Genomic DNA, 9261 nt, shown 5'->3' on the forward strand with positions numbered 1-9261 from the left:
TCTTAATATAAGAAAGGAACCAGCGTCTTCAAAGGGAGAGTGGTAAAGTTGAGATATTTATGAAAATTTAGACTTCTATTCAAAATAGGTCTTGCAGTTCAGGGGCTTAATTAAGACTGGGTGAGGATAACAGTTTAAGACGGATGGAAACAGTAAGGTAAGAAGAATTTTAAGGTAAGAAGGCTTGAAAAGTCTTGAGGAGTAAATGCTGTCTATTAAATTTGATCACATATAATTGTATTTCTAGGTTGAATAATAAACTTATTTGAAAATTTTACCTTCCTGGACAAGAGCCTCCTAAAATAGCAAAATCATGTTGGAATAGTAAGTTTTTATTAATGTAGAGAGTAAGTTATGTAGGATGTAGAATGCTTCCATTCTCATTCCACAAGTCGTGTCTTATTTGAACTGATTTTAGTATCTTGCTGGCTCCTTCCTTAATTAATGAATTAAGTAAATCTTTGACATGTGTTTATTTATAATTGTGTAAATGTTGCCCATTTTATCTCTGTTTTAAATCCTTTAATGAGAAAGGAGATGAGAACCTAGGAGGATGAGGGGGAGAGAAAAAATTATGTGACGTTAAAAACTCACGTGAAGGGGTGCATGTGTGAGGGGTGCATGTGTGTCAGATAACTGGAGAGAGAAGCAGCAAAGAGTCAAGTAAAAATAGGACTCGTATTTTGTTAAGAAGCCACAAAGACGATGGAGAATGGCAAAGTCTTTGAACATGTCAAAGAGTGATTATAATAGTGGAATTTAAACTGGGAATATGAAAGAGTAGTACAGACATGGAGAGAGTACTGTAGACAGGGAGAGAGTACTGTAGACAGAGGCAGGAGCCAGTTTCATTAAAGTGGGATTAAAGAAAATTATGGTGATGGCACCTAGAGACAGAGAGTGAAATAATTGAAATCGAGGTCATATAGAGGTTTTGTAATTACGTGACAATAGGTATGCGGCATGACCATGGGAAAGAAGGACTGAGAAAGGATGGAAGACAAGCTTATTTTAGGAAAGATAGTGAACAGAATGAAGGTCGATATAAGCAAGGATCCTCTGTGACTAGAAATATTAAAAATCATGATAAGAGAGTTATATATATAAAGAGAGAGACAAAGAGCCAGAAGCAAGACCAAGAATGTAAAGATAATATTCCAAGAAGTTGAAAATACAGGGAGTTTTACAAATAGATGACTATAAGTCTCAGATTGTCCAGTGCAGAATTTCAAAAGTTGGAGAGGTGTGGAATATGGAATTAAAACTAGGGATATCCAGGGTTTTATGGCATGAGAGTCTGTGCAATGACTTTGAACCATGAGCTTCTTGCATGTGACATAACAGGGATAAAATGCATAGTGACATTGTTCCTAATGGTCTCAAACCAGTGAGTGGTGGTGAGTTTCCTGAAGAAGGAGGTGTGACAGGTCAGTACAGGAGAACTCATCGTTGTCTGCTCCAGCCTCTGGAGATGTGGAGGCTGGGGAAGGGCTGGTCTTCTCTGAGGCAGAGGGTCACTGTCTTGATTCCTGGGGCATCACTCCAACATTCCATGTCCCTTTTGGACAAGATAGACATCATCTGTTTTCCACAAAGCAGTCGAGTTCGCCAAGGCTCCCTTCAGCCTTAAATGCACAATGTTAGACGTGGACCTCTTAGGTGCTTACAAAATATTTTATTCTTAAAAACAATATTGCCTATAATATAGGGGAGGGGTAAGCTTTAAAAACAAAATTATTCAATACTTAACTGTCTATTAACCATGCTGTTAGGTTTCAATTCGACTGTCCTAGTTAATTATTTTGAACATGTGGGATGTGGGTATTTTTTCTTTGTTTTGGAGGAAAAATAAACATGGAGGAAAAATAAACATCCCTGAGGCCAAGACCTCAGTATCACCACCTCCTAACCTCTGATAATACCCAAGTCCTTTGTATTTGCTGTTCTTCAAGATCCTGTCACAGTGAGGCAGGCATCTCTTCCTCTTTCAAATTTACCATAGATGTTGCAGCATTCCTGACAAAACCCCACACTGAAAATAACTGGACATACTTTGAAAGCCTCCCTATAGGAGGCTTTCGGGCTCCTTCAATCCTATCCCATTTTTTCCTCTTTTATCCCTCCCCTACCCCCAGAAGCTGTCCTTGCTCTCTGTCCCAATCTGCATATGCAGGTATAGGTGAATGAAACCAGGTGTCCTTCATCCTCCCTCCAGAGAGTTTCACCTCCCCTGGAAGACTTCAGATGTGGGCTGGTGTTGAGTGGAGAAGTGTAGGGGATTTTGCAAGTTTTATTTGTGACCTGAGCTTGGGGAGAGAGCACAGAAAAGCTGATCTTGGGCCCAAAGTAGCTGTTGAAAGGCCATTGTCCAGCAGACCCTGATACAGAAAGCTAAATGGAAGAGGAGAGGCAGCCCTGAAGCCCTGAATAAAGGGATGGGGCCATCAGATGAGAGAGACTGAGAGGCCCACAGCCCACATTTCTCTTCCTCTTCCTTCTCCAGGAGGTAAGCCCAGTTTCTTTCTTTCCTCCTAGTGCCACCTTCACCGGACACCTTAAAGATCTACCCAAAATACAAGGAGATACACTTTCCATTGCTTATAGGATAATAAAATCAATCCCCATAGGGACCCCTGGGTGGTTCAGTCAGTTAAGCGTCTACCTTTGGCTCAGATCATGAGCCCAGGGTCCTGGGATTGAACCCTAGCCTCCAGCTCCCTGATCAGTGGCGAGTCTGCTTTTCCCTCTTCCCTTACCCTTGTTTATTCTCTCTCTCAAATTAAAAAAAAAAATCTAAAAAACACAAACATGGACAAAACAAAAGAAAAACAACCCATAGAAGGTATTTATTGAATGGAAAGTAAACTAGCAGACACATTACAGGACAAGACCTATTTAGTACCTGACATGCCAGTTAATTTTAGGCAAACTAATGTAAGTTGAGTTTCTTAGGGTTTCTTTCTAAAGCATATTTCCATCTTTCACTATCTTTTCTGTGATAAGCTGAATTTTCAGGGGAAAAAACTGAATTGTTAAAGGCCTGTGAAGGGTGAGGGTTGGGTGGACTGGGCTTGCATGAAGTAGATTTCAACACTGTGGGGAAACAAGAGAGTTCAAGGAAAACTTGTTAAGAGAACTCAAACTGATTTGAAAGATAAAAAAATATTTTTAAAAAGAGCAAAGCAGTGTGGCATTTGACGTGGAATTTTGGGGTAGCTAGTCCCTTGAGAGAAATACAAGTCAGAAGAGAAATGTAAATTGTATCGAATGGAATCAGGTATCCGCTCTGATTTATTTATCCTCATGTGGAAAAAAGATTTTGATGATGGGGCTTCCGGGTGGCTCAATCGGTTAAGCGGCTGCCTTGGGCTCAGGTCATGATCTCAGTGGGGAGTCTGCCTCTCCCTCTGCCTGCCACTCTGCTTACTTGTGCTCTCTCTCCATCTCTCCTTCAAACACATAACTAAAATCTTAAAAAAAAAAAAAAAAAAAAAAAAGATTTTGATAAAAAGAGTTTCGAGCTAATCCCTATGCTAGATACCATCTTTCCTTTGTATCTTTTCCAGATATAGATCTCAGACTTCTCCTTAAAAAAAATTGTTATTGAAGTACAGTTGTTGACATACAATGTCGGATGAGTTTGAGACATACAACATAGTACGACAATTGTACTGATTACTCAGTGTTCACTACAATAGGTATAGTCATCACCTGCCACCATAGGGATGTTATTATATATTATTGACTATTCTTTATGCTGTACTTTTTCATTCTGTGACATTTATTTTGTATCTGGAAGTGTGTTAATTCCCTTTACCTATTTTGCTCTGCACCAAACACACACCCCAGACCTTCTTTAATATTGGGGTTCCCCTAACCCTCCTACACTGTTGGTGGGAATGCAAGCTGGTGCAGCCACTCTGGAAAACAGCATGGAGGTTCCTCAAAATGTTGAAAATAGAACTGCCCTATGACCCAGCAATTGCACTATTGGGTATTTACCCTAAAGATACAAATGTAGTGATCCAAAGGGACACATGCACCCGAATGTTTATAGCAGCAATGTCCACAATAGCCAAACTATGGAAAGAACCTAGATGTCCATCAACAGATGAATGGATCAAGAAGATATGGTATATATACACAATGGAATACTATGCAGCCATCAAAAGAAATGAAATCTTGCCATTTGCAACAACGTGGATGGAACTAGAGCGTATCATGCTTAGCGAAATAAGTCAAGCAGAGAAAGACAACTATCATATGATCTCCCTGATATGAGGAAGTGGTGATGCAACATGGAGGCTTAAGTGGGTAGAAGAATAAATGAAACAAGATGGGATTGGGAGGGAGACAAACCATAAGTGACTCTTAATCTCACAAAACAAACTGAGGGTTGCCGGGGGGAAGGGGTTGGGGAGAAGGGGGTGGGATTATGGACATTGGGGAGGGTATGTGATTTGGTGAGTGCTGTGAAGTGTGTAAACCCGGTGATTCACAGACCTGGGGATAAAAATATATGTATATAAAAAATATATGTTTATAAAAAATAAAAAATTTAAAAAAAAAAAAAAAAAAAAAAAGAAGTCATGAGGGAGATGATGAAGACAGATAACAGGATGGTGGGAAGTGAGTACACGTAGAAGATATTTAGTGGGCTGAATTAACAGACTCTGCTAACAGAAGAGCTCTGGGGTGTGGGGGGTAAAGGAGCAAGAGGGGGGAAAGAGCTTCTGGCAGAAGGGCTGTGCAAAGGGAGGTGCCAAGCTCAAGTTTTGGACATAGTGCACTGTTTGTGACACAGGGAAAAGATGGCTAGGATGCGGCTGGATGCAAGTGTGTCTGCAGCATGGGAGAGAAGTCTAGATGAAGATAAGGATTTGACAGGTCGTCAAAATGTAAATAACTTAAAATACTTGAAGTGGTTGAGATTTCCCCAAAGAAACAGCTGCAAGAGCAGAGGACAGAAACCTGGGGGAAAACAACATGTGAGATGCTGCTGTCTCATCTTCTCTTTCCTCCCCTTTAGGGAAGTTGATAAAACTAATTTACCCACAAGCAGCAAAGCAAACAGAATCAGACGTAACTTTCAATAAAACCAGGAAGCCGTCCCAGCGAAGAGGTCCTTTATCATGGGAGGTAAGAGAAAGCAGAGGCAGCAGAACTTGACTGATGCACAAGTACTACAACACTGTCACTGGCTGGCATGCAGCAGTCCTGCTCAACAGCCACCCACCTCTTCCTCTCCTTCTGAAAGCGCAACAGCCGGAAAGGAGGCAATCATGAGAAGCAGAGCTAAGGGTCGGCCTCTGTTCCCTATCTCTGTGGCACTTGGTATTCTACAACCTCCCTGTGAGACGCGATAACCCCATCTGACAAGTGAGGAAACAGACTCAGCAAGATCAGACTTGACTAATGTCACATAGAGACCTGTATCCACTACACCATTGGGGAAAGGGTGGAAAAAACCCTGCTTCACAAAAGCTGGACGTGTTTCTGAGCCAGAAACCTAGAGCCAGGTTTCTGGGCTCTAGGGCGTCATTTCAACATGAAGTGAAGGATCAGGCCTTCCCTTAGAGCTGGTGAGGCCAGAACAGTTGAACCAGTGCTTGCAGAGTCTCTCCTCCTGCAGGGACGGGTTGCTTGCCGGCCCTGAAGCAGGTTAGCTACAGTGCAGCAGTCCTAGGACACTGGTTGAGAAGAGCCCAGCAGCCTCTCAAAATGCTCCCCTTCAACCTTCAGGGCCAAGGCTAGCATTAGGAGGAGGCAGAACAGATGACATTCTCAAACGAGGGTATAGGACAGGGTTGCTGCCCTTCTGTCCCTAACTCTCACTTTTACAGTTGACAAGGCCCAAGACATTACAAAAAATAGAAGACAAGAAGAGACAAGAAGAGAAAATAGATGGGCGCCCGGGTGGCTCAGCTGGTTAAGCATCTGCCTTTGCCTGGGATTATGATCCCAGTGTCCTGGGATTCAGCCCCATGTTGGGCTCCTTGCTTGGCGGGGAGCCTGCTTCTCCTTCTGCCTCTGCCTGCTGCTCCCCCTGCTTGTGCTCTCTCTCTCAGTCAAATAAGTAAAATCTTAAAAAAAAAAAGTAAAGAAAATAGAAGCTTCCATCAAATGGGAAACACTACCAAATTTCTAATCCTACTTGCTTTAGCACCGATATTCTTTTTTTTTTTTTTTTTTAAAGATTTTATTTATCAGAGAGAGGGAAGAGAGCGAGCACAGGCAGACAGAACGGCGGGCAGGGGTAGAGGGAGAAGCGGGATCCCTGCTGAGCAGGGAGCCCGATGTGGGGCTCAATCCCAGAACGCTGGGATCATGACCTGAGCCGAAGGCAGCTGCTTAACCGACTGAGCCACCCAGGCGTCCCAGCACCGATATTCTTGATCTTCTCCATCTTTCTTCATGCTTCAAGGTGTTTTCTTTTTCCTCTCAAAAGGCTACCTCCACCTGTGCTCTGCATCCCATGCCCTCTCTGACTCAAGGACCATCCTTTCTCTTCTTCTCCTGCATCTTCCCATTCTTTTATGGGACCACTGCATTCACATAAAGAAAGCTGTAGCCATTCCCATATTAAATAAAACCAAACCCCAAAACCTTCCCTTTACCTCACATGCTACTCTAGCCACTACCCTATTTCCCTGCTTCACAGTCACAGCCAGATTTATGGAAGGAGTTGGTATCCCCATTTTGGCACCATTCAATCACTCTTAAAATGTTAATTACATACAGTTTTGTGATTTCATTGTGTTAAACACCAAAGAAACTATGTGATATATGTAAATTATAAAGCATTATAAAAATGAACATCTGTGAATCCACAACCCAGTCTGACTGTGAAAATAAAGGAAACCTCATTTAAAATGGAGTCAGAAAGCCCTGAAGGGAGAGCTCTCACACACTAGCTCTGATGGTAAGAAGCAGACCTAGCTTTCGTCAACAGAAAGAAGCTTACTTATTTCCATACCCCAACAGGAAAAAAGAAGAATTCCTCCTTGCCCAGCAACAACGTAGACAAGGTGAACTCAGCAGAAAAGTCCCTCCCAGGTTCCTCCCTTCACCTTGTAAAAGTAAGCCCTTCTCCTCTGTTCTGCAGACTTGCCTGTTTTGATATAGTTTGCTGGTCCCCAAACTGCAATTCCTCTGCTATTCCAGAATAAACTGGTAAAATAAAAAAAAAAAAAAAAAAAAAAAATATTGGGGTTCCCCTGAGCTTTCTCTTTGGCCCTTTGCTCTGTTTCTCCAAGGTGTTTTCCCTGGAAGGAGGTGCCTTCGGTGTACTCATTTGAATATCACTTCATATATCTTCTTACTTGTATTCTTCATCTCTTAAGATGTGAAAGTAAGAAATCTGGATGTATATCTAGAGTTATATATCCTTAATCCTCATGTACACATTATCACCAATTTGTATGGATAGAAAACAAATTATTTCATAGATCCACTCTCTTTTATCTGAACTCAAGAGCATCTAGTTAAGCATGCTTTCCTCTGTACTAAAGCAATAGCTAGACATTCACTCTCCCTGGATCAAGGCATTTTGTTACTTGCAGACCTCTGTACCCTGCTCACTGCTGCCAGGTGATCTTTTATGTGTCATTTACAAATTCAGAACATGTCATTCCTCACCTGCTTCCTACCATCTCACAACACACACACACACACACACACACACACACACACCTGAATAAAACTCTTTAGTGGCTTGTCAGTGATGTTAAGATCACCTAGTGGGGCAAGAATATGGTCCTGGGACAACTGGATATCCATATGCAAAAGAATAAAATTGGACTTCTATTTCACACAATAAAAATGAACTCAAATTAGATCATAAACCTAAGTATAAGAGCTAAATCATAAAACTTCTTAAAAAATGTATAAGAGTAAATCTTGATAACCTTGGATTATGTAAAGCCTTCAAAGATACGACAACAAAAGTCTAAGTGACAAAAAATGACTTTCAGAAAAATTCAAAATTTGTTCTTCTAAAGGATCCAGTCAAAAAAATGAAGAGACAACCCCCCAGCATGGGAGAAAATATTTAGAAATCAGAATTCACAAAGGACTTTTATCTTGAATATGTAAATTCTTACTTAATAATAAAATGACAAATAACCTGTTTAAAAAAGGGGGGGGGGCTAAATAGACATTTCTCCAAAGAAGATATGCAAATAGCAGTAAAGTATATGAAAAGATGCTTAACACCATTAGTCCTTTGGGAAATGCAAATTAAAATATCAATGAGATACCACTTCACACCTACCAAGATGACTATAAAAGTCATAATAGCAAATACTGGCAAGGATGTGGAGACATTAGAACCCTTTACACTGCTGGTGAGAATGTAAAATGGTGCAGTCACTGTGGAAAACAGTCTGGAAGATTCTCAAGAGTAAATACATAATCTGGCAATTCTATTCTCAGATATATGCCCAAGAAAAACAAAAAGCCTACGTTAAAAACAAAACAAAACAAAAAACAAACTTGTAAAAGAAAATTCATAGTCACATTATTCATAAAAATCAAAAAGCAGAAACAATCCAAAATACCTAAAACCTGACGAAATGGTAAAGAAAATGTGGAAAATTCATACCATGGAATGTTATTCAGCCATCAAAGGAATAAAGTACTCACACACATGCAACAACAATGAACTGTAAAAATAGTATGCTAAGTGAAAAAATTCATGTTGCCCAACTCTTCTGTCCTGACTTTTATCCTGACATCCCCCGCCCCCAGTCAGCCTCTCTGCAGGCCCTCCTCCCCCAACCCACTTTCCCAGACTAGGTCAGGTACATTTCCTAGGTTCCCTTGGGTCAAAAGCTTGCCCTTCCTTTTCTTCTCAAAAGTCGCTGTGCCGTTGAAACATTATAGTTCAGCTCTCAGGCTTCATAAGCTTTGCATGTATTCACAAGGACGTAAAAACCCATATATACGGTCTCTCATAGGGTTCATAGGTCATATAGGTTAAAATCTTGGCATAATTTTTAAAGTTAACGATGTTTTTGCAAAACATACCATTATGATGCGAAACGGTTATCTTTACCTACTCGTTTAAGTTTGGATATTCTTTATTCGGACATTTTAATCAGGCGTATTTTCAGTGTTCCTGAACACCGACACGAAATCGGAAAACCCAAGGGATGACCACTTGCAAGCGCCGTCTGCGGCGCTCAGGTGTTCTCCCGGGCCCCAGGACGTTTGGCGCACAGGTAGGCGGAACAGCGCCCCCGCCGGCAGGTGGGGCCCGCG

The sequence above is a fragment of the Mustela lutreola genome, chromosome 1 (genome assembly GCF_030435805.1).
Source record: "Mustela lutreola isolate mMusLut2 chromosome 1, mMusLut2.pri, whole genome shotgun sequence".
NCBI lineage: Eukaryota > Metazoa > Chordata > Mammalia > Carnivora > Mustelidae > Mustela > Mustela lutreola.